Raw genomic sequence first — 13,513 nt, forward strand, 5'->3', positions numbered from 1 at the left:
TCAAAAAGTTCATTTTCTAATTTCATCTTTTTCTAGAGAACTTGAAGCACTGACAGTAATTTATAACATGAAAATTGAAAGGCCTCCTGTTTAAACAACCAATACCTCACAATGGCCATATAGGTAACCAGAACTTCTGCTTTGAGTTTCAATGGGGGAAAAAATACCTCAACTCACAGAGAAAAAGGCTAACAACATAATTAACCTGACAACTGGAGCCTGTGTATGTATTGAGCTTTTTTTGTTTTAAAGCCAAACACTGTTCTGCCCCCTAAAATTTCAGAGAACTCACCTCCAAAAATTCAGTTTAGGTGTTCATAAACACTGAGAAATCAGGAGAACAAAGTTCACTTTGTCCGAGTCATATTAGACACTTAAAGTGTTTAAATCCACATCTTTCACTGATTGCCCACCTCAAGAGCTGGAGAAGGCTCTTGAAGAGCTGGAGGAAGCCAGAAAGCCATCTAACCTGGGCAACAGGAAAAGATAAAGACAAAAGATGCACCTGGTGTCCCATGAAAACAAAAGCAACAAAACAACTACAGAGAAAAAGAAACCAAAACCACACTGAAACCACAGAAACACACAACCCACAACAACAGCAACTTATCAGCTCAGAGCCAGACATGCATAGAAGCAAACTATGCAAAAAGTGAGGAATTTCAAAAAGCAGAGGAAGATGGCTACTAAAAGTAGAGAGTGGCTGAGGCAGAGAGGTTTTGCTTTAAGCTCAAGAAATTATATCCTAATAACAGTATCAAAGTCTTTTAGTAGGCTGTGTCATCAGTATTTTAGACACTTAAATTCATAGCCTAGAGGCTTCCTTTGATTTAGTTGGGCTTATTCTTACTCAATGTGGAAGCTTTTCTGAGAGCTAGATGTGGAGCTGTGTTCCTCAAGTTGAAGTCCCATCTCATTTGGAAGATAGTGAGCCTTTATAGACTATCCTCAATAGCCTTCCTAAGAGGAAAATATTTCCCTTCTTAACAGGGCTACTAGAATCCACATGCATCATTATTGCTGCCATGACTTTTCTATTGGCCACCCTAAAAATACCACAATCAATATTTTAACACTATGAAGGGGTGAGGCAGACTCAAAATCAAGCCTCCTCAGTCTCATGGGGGCAGCAGATCATTACTCTATCACTTCTTCAGTTCCAGTTGAGGTTAATAAATCCCATTACCAAAGTCCTGTTGAACAGTCTAGAGCCACATTGCCCTGCAGCATAATCACACGGGAGGGAGGGCTGGATTTATATCTCCGGAAGGCAATAGTACTCACACTTACCATTAAAACAAGTGGAGAAAAAGTCTTTCATTAAGGGACTGACATTCAGCTCTGACTGTATCTGAAGTCAGATATTATTGAGCCACCTCTCAAACAGGAAAATGTACAGTTATGCTATACTTTAAATGCCAGAGATTATTTCCCTGTATCTGGAGCGAAGAGTGTTTTATTTTAAGTACCCCAGATCTTTAGGGTGTTTGTTTGGGATTTTTTGTTGGCTTTTTTGGTGGTTTTGTTTGAGGGTTTTTTTTTGGCTATAACTAGTCCATTTTCTTGAGAAGAGGTAGAAATATCTTCCACCATATTCATTTTGATTTAACCACTCTGCCAAAAATTTGTTCAACTCAAACCATTTTAGGATCCTATACCGAAAAGAATGGTCTTCAAGTAAAAGATTCAGGAGTGTCCAGCTTGGCTAACCTCTCACAACAGAGTTAAAGTCTTAAGGAAAGTTTGTTACAAACAAGTTTTGTCTATCTCTCTACAGAGTTAGTAGAAAAAGATGCTTTAAGTATGGAGCGTATATTGAACAGTTCCATCCATGTCCAGGGACTAGAGTACAAGGTTGAAAAACATTTAATTCCTATACTATGTTTAAGTAGGCTTTGCCATTAAGAATAGTTAGATACATTGACATCCACTGATAGCAAATACCTGCAAAGTCTCAAAGAAAGTGAGAAAGTTTAAGAAGGAATCCTCTGAACAGAGCATTTCAGGGTAATTCATAATTAATGATTAAATTTCTCCGTGTTTCCCATGTAGTGTTCATTTACCACAAGCAAGGTACTACAGTACCTTGCCTCAAGATCAGTGAGGTAATTATCTTCTCTCCAGTTCCCACTTCCGTGGGTATTTCATGCACACTCATCATGTACAACATCTTTCAGCCTCGGCCCTGTCAGTGACTCCTTCACTGCATAAAACATGCCATGAGTCCCTAAGAGCCAAATCAGCTTTTCTACTTGTCCTTTGCTGTACACAGTACCCAATGAGTACCAATCCTGCTGAAGGCATAGCATTTAACAAAAGAGTTTGAAAATGAAGCTTTGTAGGAGCATCAAAAGCCAAAACTACTGACTGCCATGATCAAAACCATCCAAACAACACAGAAGTGAACAGCTTTTTAAAGAGAGCAAAGAAAGGCAGCTCAAAAGGCAATTCTTAGAATGGAGCACAGATTGTACAAAGATATCATATTGGCAAGCTTGTAGCATTTATTTCAGCAAGATTTGAAAGACAAAAAGAAGAATGGCTCACTATAACAGGAAAGCAAGGAAGGCTATGAACTCCAGGAGGTTGAAATCATACAAATGTGAGAAAAAGAAGGAACAAACTCTGGCAAGTACAGTGCAGAGTAAGTTTATCCAGAAGTGTTTGAGGACCAATTTGCAGACATCAAAAATGAAAGTTTATTTTAAAATACATTAAAGGCAGAAAGTTCTGCCAGAGAAGCTATAAATATAAAACTAGTGGAAGATCAAGGTCTAACAGGAACTTCAGGGAATTCCAGACTAATAGATGTTTTTCCCGCTGCATCCGTGTCCTCTGTGAGAAAAGTTGAGATGTTTCACTGCTTTTCAATGCTTGAACATGAAAATCATACAATAATAGGATGTAAGTGAATGAGAATAAAGGGTATCAAAGACAATATGGTATTGGCTCAACAATTCTAGATCACTAAAGAGTCAGAGGCCCAGGTCTTCTGGGGCATAGCCGACTAAAACCACTGATGAAGACAGGATACCAGCAAGATGAACCAGGCACCAGCTTCTCACGGGTGCAGCATTTAAGAAAGAATGCAAACACTAACAGCAGAAGCAGCAGAAAATGGACAAATTTAGATTTGATGTTTAACAATCTGGTCCACTGCTTGTAAAATGAGAACTGAATCAAATCACATGGCACCAGTTTGGGCATTCATGGATTCTCCGTACAATCTTTTCATGTTTTCTTTATTCCCACACATAAAAGGCAGAAGAGCATCCACCAACATGACCATTATCAAACACATTCATCCAAACAGCTTGGTCTTATCTAACAAAAACAGATCTCCTGTGACATTAGGGATATAATCAACAAAGGACAAAAGCTGCACATTTCTGCTGTCAACCAGACAGCTATGGAACAGGGAAAGAAATTCAGGTTCAGGTAAAAATATTAGGTTTAAATTACTACCTGAACATAACCAGTAGAGTATTTTCTGAAAGACAGGTTTACATAGGAGTCAGCTCTGACTTTGAAAGTGAAAAACTGGAAAAAAAAAGGAAAGGAAAAAAAAAGGTCTCTTTTATGTAAAGCAGAGTTTTTACCAAAGTTTCTCACAAAAAGAAAAACTGGTTTAGCAGTTTGGAGCACTAAATAAAGGTGTAGAGGAGTTGTACTAGTGCCTTCTCCCAATTTTTGTGATTTATTTCTATTCCTTCACTGTTTTGTTAAATAAACTAAACAAGATGCTTTCAAGAGGGACTAAAAGTTCACTTGACCCAATGGTGTTTTGGGTTGGTTTTTTTCAGTGTTCATTTCAGCAAGATACAGGCACTTTCATACAGCTGTACTGAATCAAGTTTTCAGTTTGGTGTCTGAAAAAAGAAGTTATTTTTACTGCCCTGTTTCTGAAATTGCTTTTCATCTCTGTTACTGTATGGCAATGCTGTCAGCTGTGTCATACAATGAAGTTCCTTCTACACATTTCTAAGGCAATACAACACAGAAGAAACGTTATTTAATCCAGAAGAAGCAAACTTTGCAGAAATAACTGCTACAGGAGCAGTCTTGCATTGTTTTGTCAATATGTTGATTTGCAGTGTCAAACCCTAAAAGGAAGTTGCAAGCAGCAAAGTATCAGTTGTAATTTAAAACCTCTGCTACTACTTCAGGTATTAGTTCTAATCATCCTTTCTGCTATCCCTCTTTCATCTAACTTTAAATACAAAACATTAAGAAGGCCAATAAAACAGGTAAAGTTGATATCAAACTCCACAGCCTGAAGTTAGTAATGCAGTCTCTCAAAAGCAGATAGACACAGGGCAATGCAGCAGTACTGACACTACAGGACTGGAAACCACTGGCAACCCTGACATTGGCACTCAAGCTCAAAGACCCTCCCAACTTTCCAAATTCCAGTTATTTCATGATTATTGATACTGCTTCCTCCTGAAAATTTCAGAAGCATCTCACACAGCACAAAACACACAGGTTGCGGAGTTGAAAACATTCACAGTATTATTACACTTGGTAAGATGCAACACTTCCCCAGTATCATCTTCCTTTGATAAGAAAGCACTACAATGTGGCCCTCCTTCAAAGTACACTACTGGACCAGTAAAACTACCAACAAAAAAACCCCACAACAAACCCAAGAGGAGTCTTGGAGATTTTTCAAGGGTTCAGTTCTAGTTGTGACACTAACTGTGCACACTCTTGGAAGGGTCAGAGCCCCAAAGCAGCACTTGCTGCTGGCCAGTCACTGTATTCCAAAACATTTCTCTTTATGAGACTAGATAACATTAGGAGGTGAATCTGAAGGACGGTCAGTTTAGATTAGATATTAGGAAGAAAGTCTTTACTGTAAGTGTGGTGAGGCACCGGAACATGTTGCCCAGAGCGTTCTCTGGAGATGTTCAAGAACAGGCTGGGTGGGGCTCTGTGGAAACTGGTCTAGTGGAAGGTGTTCCTGCCTATGGCAGGGAGGTTAAAAGTAGATGATTTTTAAGGTCACTTCCAAAACAAACGTTCTATGATACTTCTGCTCACATTTCTTCCTTCCCGAACTCCAGTTCTGTTTCTTATTTAGGTGCTTTACTTCCCTAACTCTACCTCAAGGCTCTTGCCCAGACTAGGTCTTGGCAGGAGCTCAGCTCGGCAGGAGCAGTCAGTGGTCTGGCATTGCAGCCAGACATATTTCTGAGATTCCCTCTATGGTTCTTTCTTTCTGTATGCTGTTCCCTCTGACTCACGCTGCTGCCCCTAACGCAGCTGTGGACCTTGAAGGTAGCAAGAAGAGCCATCTCCCAGAGTTTATCCTGCTTTCCATTCAGCTGCAGCTGGGGAGCCTGTTTAGCCAGCGCTGCCTATAGGGAGACCCTGAGTGCCAAAAACTCTTCTTACAGTCACAAGGGGCCGCTGTTAGCTGTTAACTGTTCTCAGAGCAATTAAATTGAGTGTTCAGAAATGCATGAGCCTCTCCTGAGCTAGAAGACATAGAGGTTTCTTCCAGGCAGAGATGATATTTTTTTTTTTGTTTGGCTTGGTTTTTTTTTTGTTTGTTTGTTTTTGTTTTTGTTCGTGGTTTTGTTTGTTTGTTGTTACAGGATTTGGATTATTGCTACTGTTTTCAGGGAATAGAACCAGTATCACTACTGTGCTGCTTATTAAGAAGCCATAGAATTACAAGTAACACTTGAACTGCCCCTTAGTGTAGATAGTGTAGATGGCATACCAGCCTGAATTAGTGAAACTGGATATTGTCATGGTAGCCCAGTATACAAATTAGCAGGGAAAACTATTCCCTGGGGAAAACAAGCGCATTAAGACTTAAAGGTAATGTGTGCGCGAGCTGCAGTTATAGCCAAAACACAGGATCTGATGCTGAATGACACTGGACAGATGAAAGACACCCAGGGAACAACTGTACTTCGGATCTTAGCATGGCACCAGACTGTACAGCTGAGAGCTCATCATCTGGTCTGACACACCTAGAGCAATGCTAAAGGTTGCTTCATGTTTATTTTTATTATCAAAACAGCAAGACAGTAAGTGAATTGCAGTCAGAAGCATCTAAAAAGTATTTTTTCCTAGTAAGAATTTAAAATATAAATGAATTTCAAAATTACCACAATTTCTTTTTAACTTGTGATCACAACACTAGCCTAGTTCTTTGTACTTAAAGGATCAGTTCAAAGACATCTCTACTAATTCTGGTTTTATGATCAGCTTCGGAACTTCCCCAAATGAATTGTCAGCTTCTCAGGCTGAAGGAGCCTGCACCCAGCCTTTTGGTCTACATGCCTGGTGCTCAGTGTTACTCGGGTAGAAGAAATACTCAAGAAAGTACTCACAAGAACTAGGATTACAGAACATTGTTCAGTTTGAACTTCAATGCATGTTGCTGTTCACATACCAATAAATTCTGGTACAGCTGCAGAGAGGGGTCCCTCCTCCCGTTTTAGAGAATCAGGCATCAGTAAGGCTGAAAAAAGTGACCACATTATTCCTCCAAGGTAACAAGGATCTAAACTGAAAAGCAAATTAATAAAGACTTGTCATAAAATTGCCCCACAGAGTCCTGACTGCTGCTCAAACTGACTGGAGGTGGGCATTAGAAGGAGAAATAGTCAGTCCAGATTCTGCTTCATCGAACAATATTGAAAAACTTGATGACATAACTTCTCCAGGACGGTAATAAAACCAACATAAGGAAATCACAGAGAGACGTGGACTAATATCCATTCCTTCATCATGCTTACACACATCTTCTCCATTTCCATTTCAGAAAACTCAATTAGAACATAGAGATTTTACTCCTTGGTCAGTCTGGCCTCTCATTCAGGCTCACCTCCATTCGAGTCAGCCCCCAAAGCAGCTCAGTTCTTTGCAGGATTCCCTCTTCCCACACAGCTCCAGCCAGACAAGCAGCCCTTTTGCAGCTCACTTCTGCTGGAGGCATTACTCCCAGCAAACATTCTCCCCTCTGCCTGTTCCCAAATGAAGGCTGTGCCAACCTTCCCATCTCCCAGCCTTAATCCTACCCATACCTCAGGTGGAATGCAGGGCAAGGAGGACATACACTCTTATTAACCCCTTCATATTAACACACAGTATTTAATGCAGAGCTTCATAAGAGTAAGTTTTCAGTAAGGATCTGAAGAAAATCCGCATGACAATCTGGATGGGGGGTGGGGAGTGCCAGGAAAGGCAAACAGGATTTCAGGGGGTTGTGGTTTCAATTACAAAGGAAAGAAATAACAGGCCAATCCTAAACCATTAAGATTGTGCACAAGCAGCTCAGAAGCAACTGTAAGCTAAAAGTGTAGCCTTTTGCTTTATAAGTCATCTAAACAGAGAGAAGCTGATGTCAGAATGAGACAAACTAATTCCCTTCCAAATATATATGCTGCAGCTTGCATAAAGCCTCCATGCATTTCCTTCAACCACAACTCCACTGTTCAAATTCACACCCTGGCTAATCTCCAGCTTGAACACTTCCTTCTTGCCACTGTATTTGCAGTCTTCAGAGGACAATAAGCAAAACCACATTATCCTTGAAGATTTACCCACCCCCCCCCCCCCCAGGTAAATCTCCTTCATCTAGCTTGTTAAAGAAATTCTCTTCCTATATTTATTTCAGATAAATTTGTGTCAGCAATAACAACATTTTTAAATGAACATATTTTTTTGTTTAGAGTTCCCTTTCTTAAATTGTTCACTTTTGTCTTTGTTTACTCATCACCATATATACTAACTCTTACAATCAGGTTGAAAGTTCTCAATTTTCCAATTCTTTCAGCCAGTAAATAAACCTCTAAAATCTTAACATCAATTCTCTTGTGACTGATTCAGCTTCTAAAACATACAGTTCATTGGTTTTAACAGGACATTTTCTTTCACACCAGATATGTTGTACAGTTGCACATGATGCCAAATGCAGAACAGTTTTCCTGAAATAGCAAACTGATATAGTTGTAAACAACATAGTATTTGTATAGTGTGTTCTGAAGTTGTTCCTTTATTTAGAAGACAAAATACTACACAAAAAATATTTCTAGAAGTTTTTTCTTCCCCTTGCATATTTTTGGGGGGCTGTATGATGATATTTCTTTGGTCTGTAAATTGTTTGCCTATATTATTTTTTAAACATGCTGCATTGCTCGGTGAGAGGTACCTCAGGTTTTCTTTGGCTCTTTACTGTAATTGCTGTAATTGCTAATACTCTATTCCACATGAAAGGCATCTGTTTACTGTATTGTAACAGCACCCTTAAGGGTGCACGGTGAATACATATTTAGAGAGAGAGAGAAAATTACTTTGAAAAGCAAATACAAATACGGAGGTGGAGGAAAGGCTACAGTAATAAAAGACAGTCCACTAAAAAGAAAGTTAAATCAATAGAGAAGGACAGAAAAATGGGTCAAGTTTCTAGAGTACCAACACTTGATAACATGTAGTTGCAAGGGACAACTACATCATACAGGGAAAAACATAAGATTTTTCAAGCTTTTGGCTATTATGTAACTTTACATACATGTGCCCAACTGGCTTACTCTATAAGAAAGGATACAGAGCTATGCTAGGAGACAGTCTTGCAAAATTCATGGATGCTACATTTTCAGGGATACCTCAAAGCTAAAAAAATCCTATAACTGACAAAACAAAAAACCAAACAAACAAGCAAACCCACAAGAACCACACAGAAATAAAACCCAAAATCAAACAAACAAAAAATCCCCAACAAACAAAAGAAAAATACAGCTCTGGATGTGGCCAGACAATGTAATCAAGAACATGAGAGACCTCCTGCCACCAAATATACTCAGTGCACTATGCTGGAGTACCACAGTCAGTCTCAGCAAGCACTGGCTTGCCCGTTCCCCCACCTCCCACTGATGAATCCAGCTCCCCACCACTCCGCTGCCTTGGGCTTGTACAGCCTTCAGAATTGCAATGAACCAAACTAAGGAGTCCATGTGAGATAGTGATTAACTTACTGACCAAAAGCAAGTCTCCATTTCCCAAGACAGTTTGCTACTTATCTGTGGAAGAACAGACAGGGCTAAAAGAACAAGGGTGATTAGACGGCAAAAAGTTAATTCCCATTTTTCCTTATGAGGAACAATATTGTGTTTGTAGCACTCTCTACTAAAGCAGTGAAGCATTTTGTGTTTTCCTACCTTTCACAAGTATCTGATCAGAAAAGATATATTCTCTTCTCCACCCCACATCTATCTTATTTCAAGCGCTCATTTCTCCTTCTAACTTTTAACTCGTGAGAGGTCACATTCTTCTACTGTGGAGGAAGATATCCCCTTTCTCCTTAAACACGCCTGCAAACAACTTGCTTCACCATAGTCAAATCAGACTGTACCTGCCCTTTGCAAGCTAATAGGTGCCTGTCCTATAACAGGAGGCCCCATTAACACAGAAATTTAACTATAGTAAGACATTATGCCACTCTGGACGTAACCTGTATACAATAACAGCATCAACCCAAGATGATTCTGGTGTGTATTTACTGCATTTGACACTCCTCACAGAGAGGCACTTAACCTGGATACCCTTCCCAATTAAGTCTCACTACCACTTGCTATCTGTACATTAACACCTCTCATTGAGAATTCACATTGGCTTACATTTGCTTTGCAGTGAGCTACAAGTTCTGAAAGGCATCAGAAGAAAATTTGTGTTTTACAAGATAAATTAAATATTTTATAATGTTCTATAAATATTTATGGTGTGGTGTTTTTTTTCTGAGAACTAATTATTATGTAGCAAGTGTATTTACCGGAGAATAAAACCTTATTTCCTTGATAATAGGATAGAAAAAAAAATAAGGTGATGCATGTTATTTGTCTATATGAACACTTATAACTACAAGCTGCCACTCATAAATGTTCAAACTGCATTTGTTCTGGAAGCAAACTGCAAATAAAATGTACTGGTCTAGTCCATTTCAATAATACACATATGACCTCTAAGTAAGCATGTTAACAGGCAGCCTATAGCAGCATACACCATATTACACAAAAAAAGGTTCAAGACAAGTATATAAACAACCTCTCCAACAGAAGCAGCATGTCCTCTAGTACATGTCATAACAAGGTTAAGGCTTAGTTTAAAGATTTTTCTTAAGCATTCTGTTTTGCGTATTGATCCAAGCTTCAAGGTTCATCTGGTGTACTTTGAAATTTCTTCCAGAGCCCTGGAGGAAAATGCAAAGCTAATAACATACAGGGTAATAAAGAGATGGAAAATGCCTTTCTTAATCATTAAATATATTTTTATACTAGGGTTTATCTCCCTGGTTCAGCTGTTTACTTGGTTTAAGCAGAAAGTAATTTTCCTTGATTCATCTACTTGTTTCTCTTAAAAAATTCATCAATACAATAGCTGTCCAAAGTGAGATGCATAAATGTCTCTGGTATTTAAACTGCCTCTCACACTGCATAGGTTTTTGTTTTCCAACTCAGCTATCTACCTCTTTGTTTTTCAGTTCACAGGGTGCAAGAGGGAGTTTAGAGGAGAGGATTGTAAGATCCATGTTCCCAGTGTATCGAAATGCCACACATTTAAATTCCATTTCAAAAGTCCTTCATTCTAGTCAAAACCAGAACATAACTAGCCTACTAAGGAAGAGCCATAAGAAGTCTCTCAGACCAGTAACAAAAACATTTTATTTCTATTAAAGCCAAAAATCACCACACAGATTAGCTATTAATTGCATCATTACTTCATCTGCTACTAGCTAAAGCAGCAGGACAGGTGTTAGGAATAACACAACAGAAAAGGTAGAAAGATCAAAGAGGACATGACACCTATCCAGGACTTATCTTTCCTCTTCTACCTCACTGCATGACTTCCCTTGCAGTACTGACTTCAGGACAACTGACCTCCTGATGGAGCTGTGCCAGTGTCTCTGACACCTTTCCTGTCCAAGAAGATCTTACTCCTTGGAGCATGACAGGAATTCCACATTTTGAGAGCAGATCTGCCTCCTGTCCCTTTAGAGTAGTAGTGTTCACAGGAAAGTCACCCTAAAGTCCAGTCACCTAAGCCATCTTACTTTTTCTTTTTTTGTTTGTATTGGCCTTTATTGAGTATAGCTTTATGCTCATTCAAACACAACAGGAACATGCACCACAACTAGCAAGTCTGAAGAGGCTGCAGTAGTCAGAAAGGGGTAAAAGACGAAAGGAAGAAAGAGCTGGATCTTTTCCAACCAATGACAAAGAAGTTTTTATTATATTATTGAGCACCGTCCTTTCCATACCCCTTTGAAAAGAGTATTTGTTTCTCGAAAGAAAATTATTATATGTCAAAGTGATTTCAAAGATAAACACAAGGCATATGACAATGGGACAGACGTGAGAAGAAAGCTTTTCCATATTTTTCAACCTGTCATTCCCAACAGACTTCAGACAAGCAGAAAGGATCTTTAAAGGTCAACTTACCTTGATAGGGCTATTTCTCATGTCCACCAACTCCATACAGCAAAATGAGAAGACTCAAGCAAAACTCCCAGGCTCTGCCATCTCAATCTAGAACAGACCTTGCCTAGAATCACAAGCAAAGCATCTAGAAATACATGTTCTTTACTTTCACCCAAAATTTCACTTAAGAACAAAACATGCATTCCTCAAGAAACCTTGACACTGAACTCAGATGTTCTTTCCTAGGATGGGGATGCCAAATTTTGCTTCAATGTGGGCTCTGTGTTACCTAACACAGCCAGGATATGGTTGTGGAGTTCAGGGTCTCAGAGTTCCCATGCAATCCTACAGCTCCCCTATGAAGCTCCATAAACAAAATTTTCCCCATTAACAGGGGAAGGCACCAGGCTTTACAATGACCTGGCAGCGCAGGGTCCCTGTGTTGTCTGTGCTTGATGCAAGCTTGTTGTATCTGCAGGGGTCAGTAATTCCTCTTACTCTGATCTCTGAACTGCACCAGGCTCTACACCCTGCTCTGCAAAAGCCCAGGGTTCCCTTCTGCTTGCTAGTCTACATATACATCCAAATCTCAGTTGCACACTGTGTTCTTATTGTCTAAATTCAGAATGGAGTTTGGAGAAAGCAAACATACACAAAACAATAAAAATCTCTTCCTCCACTGGCCTTCTGTAATTTTCATTGCAGACAATATGTATGTATTCCTTATTTTTTCAAGAGACTGGAAATATGTATCATCACCCTCATTATGCATTTTGATTCCACTGTACTGAAGTCCACCTTGCACTTCAATGACAACATATTTTCTGGGTTGCTTCCTCCAATTTGTCTCTGAAATAGGCCAGTGTTGTGCAACTACAGCTCACAGTGCATGCTCATTAAAGGCAATTCCACATATATGCCCGACATGGTCATGCACATATAGGCTGACCTGAACAAAATCATACAGAAAAGAGACTTTAAACAGCTGGTGACTCAATTAAAAAACAAAACAAAACAAAACACAAACAAAAAATCAAAAACCAAGTCAAAACAAACCCAAAAAACTCAAAACAAAACAAAACAAAGCCTTATTTTCAAGCATGGAATTTGATCACACATTGGAACATGCCTAACAATACTGGAAAAATATACTCATGACTCTGCTATGCAGTGCTCTAAATCTAGGTTGTCTCTCCTATGCACAGAGAGATATAAGGCACAGACTCCCTCTGGGCTCACCAGGAGCCTGTGAGGAAAGTCTAACAATTTTGCCCTCATTGTTTTCTTAAGAGTTTTCCATTTCCTGTTCCTGTGCTGCATGGTAGAAATGCACCTTACATTAGTGATTGCCACTGCTGCAAAAACCATATGGGGAAGAACATGGTGGGGGAAAATGTCTCTGCTCTCTCCCTAAAGAGCCACCCATGTTTTAGCCCCATTACTGTGATGTAGTGATCAATTCCATCAGATTTACTGCTATTTTGCATGCAGACTTCACTAGATTGGAAACACATTACACTTAACTCAGGCTTCCAGATTCAAGAATATTTAAAGAAAAATGTTCTCCTTCTGCTACTGCCCACAGTTTTATCTGTCTGTAAGGAAAAGCATGACAATGGGAGAGACACACCTGAAAATAATTCTAATAACAAATGAAAGAGTGACAGCTAAATTTGGAAAGGAATTTTTATTTGAAAAAAATTATAGATGACAAAAATCACTGAAATAAGAAAAAACACTGTGAACTGCATTTTATTTTCTGTTACTCTCAATATATCTGTAATCACACAACAGGCAACATCAATAAAAGAATTCAAAACTGTACCAAGGATTTTATGAGTCACTCATTCAAATTACAACTCTGTTTCCACTGTTTCTTTGGTTTACTCTTTAAAAACTTTTAAATATCAAAAGATCTAGCAGTCTCTACACTGAGAGAGCTCAGTGCTACGTAGTGAACTTTCTTAGCGATTCTTGAGGCATCAGTAGCACTGACAAAAAATTTACCAACAGCCAAGTTCATATGTAGAGCAGCATCACAGCCAGAGGTCTGATGTAATGAAGAGCAGATATCTTCTACC

This window comes from Manacus candei, unplaced genomic scaffold (genome assembly GCF_025592945.1).
Source record: "Manacus candei isolate 608988 ecotype Guabito, Panama unplaced genomic scaffold, ASM2559294v1 h1tg000028l, whole genome shotgun sequence".
Classification (NCBI taxonomy): Eukaryota; Metazoa; Chordata; class Aves; order Passeriformes; family Pipridae; genus Manacus; species Manacus candei.